The sequence below is a fragment of the Pygoscelis adeliae genome, unplaced genomic scaffold (genome assembly GCF_000699105.1).
Source record: "Pygoscelis adeliae isolate BGI_AS28 unplaced genomic scaffold, ASM69910v1 Scaffold4, whole genome shotgun sequence".
NCBI lineage: Eukaryota > Metazoa > Chordata > Aves > Sphenisciformes > Spheniscidae > Pygoscelis > Pygoscelis adeliae.
The window spans coordinates 6,009,343-6,011,338 of NW_008824986.1; the positions used below are offsets into that span (position 1 = coordinate 6,009,343).

Here is a 1,996-nt window from a genome sequence, read left to right on the forward strand (position 1 = left end):
GGGAAAGAGGCCTCAGGTATTTCAATGTCTCTACAGAATTATCTGTACTGTTGCTTAAGAGACAAGCAAGAAGTCAGTAGTTTAAAAAAAAATATTTTAAAGTATTCTTGACTCAGTATATGGCCTCCACTCTTTACAGAATTAAAAAGTAACTTTTTACTTGATACTTATTACAACATCAAAATATTACTTTTAGGAACCATTAGCACAGGGACTAGAAAGAATATAAGACAAGGTTTATATAAAGTTAAGTTTTTAAAAGCTGGTATTAAAAAGCATAATACGGCAGCTGGAAATATACTAAGACCTCATTTTTTGCCAAGACTTGTGAATAGTAATTCCTGAGATGTTTTCTCTAACAAGGGATGAGTTAAGTGCTCTCACTGATTATTGAATGTAGTTTACAATCAACTGAAAAGAGAAGGTAACAAACTATAGAAAAGCACACTGTACATGAATTTTGAAGAGCATAATGAAATCGACAACTATAAATACAGTGAAGAAGAACAAAAAACCAGAGAAATATTACAACACATCATCATTTCATTATGGCATTTTATAGTTGGAAAATTACTCAAGAAGCCAACATTTCTATTACTACTTATATTGAAATGCTATCTCAGTGTAATGAAAAACTGGAAACAAGAAGGTCTGACAATTTAAGAATTTTAGGTCCCTAAATAAAAAGATAAGAAGAATCCTGAGGTTTTTTTGTAACAGACAATTTAATTTTTTCATACTCTAAATGGTGTATTTTAGGAGAAAGCACATAAAAAATGCCTTTTGTTTTATTTTTCTCACTTACTAATCTTTTCTTTATTATTTTCCCTGAATCCTAGACAGCAAGAGTGGTAACTCTTCCCTATCGTTCCTGTAAAGTCTCATGGAAGGTCAGTTTCCGAACATTTATGAATATGGGAGATTTTTATCATCATATTAAGGCAATTTAGCAGTTCTCTTCCCCTGAGAACCAAGCACACTGTTGTCCTGTCATTTGTGTCCGAAGGTGTGTCCTGCGCTTGCACCTAAACAAGCCCCCTCGTCCCTTGCCCGGTGGGACCGCGAGCACGTCCCCAGGGCAGTGTCACGCCTCTCCGGCTCCAGGGCCACCACTAACACGGGAAAGCCAAATTCATCACAGGGGTGAGCAGTGCCCAGGCTTGTCATGCCTGGCCTGACGGATAGCTTCTTGAGCACAAGCGAGATGAATTTACAGCTTGTATTGCGTTCTCAACCACAAAGCACAAGGCACCGGAGTGCCGCCTGTTCAGCTGCTGGCAGCCTGCGCCAAACTGCCGAGCTCAGACACTGGTTGTTTCTCCAAACTGGAACCAGTAAACAGCACAGCATCGTGCCATGATGTTATGCAGAACTTAAGGTGCTTTATGAGAAGATATTATAACTTTTAAAATGGAGTATGAAAATTTTGGACAACGACTTGCTTATAAGGTTCATCTAAAGAGAAAAGTATGGCGATTTCCTTAAAAAAAAATTCTTACCAGTATAAAAATATATGCCTACGTGACTGTCATGGCTTCATTTGAAATTAAGGAGAAGGGACAGAGGAATTAATTATAAAAGATGCAGATATATTAATATAAAACAACTAAAACACAGAAAAGTACAAAAAAGCCCTCTCCATTCAGATTATCACAAGAGAAGAACAACTTTCATAATTTTAAATGAAAACTGAGAATATGCAAGCATCAGATTTGATTATTTTCTCAGTTCGTACACTTAAGTTTATAAGCACTTTGAGGACACCAAAACTTCCAAATACTTTCTAGAACAGCAATATGTTTACCCTCATTTTTTGTAACCTCAGACTCAAATTTAAAATTAAATTCTGAAATACTTGTAGAGTCATAACTGAGAAAAATACTACTAGAGAAAAACAATTTGGTCACCCTCTGTATATGAACAAGTTTTCGCAGTCTTGAAGAGGAGATCCGTGCAGTGCACAAAAATGTGATGGTGCTGCTGAAATAAAAAGGAA

At 36.3% G+C, this 1,996-nt stretch overlaps 1 protein-coding gene across 1 annotated transcript in view; it reads right to left on the bottom strand.

Annotated features, from left to right (window-relative positions):
- Positions 1 to 1,996, bottom strand: part of INPP5A (inositol polyphosphate-5-phosphatase, 40kDa) — a 206,103-nt gene that overhangs the window by 19,001 nt on the left and 185,106 nt on the right. The window lies entirely within an intron of this gene.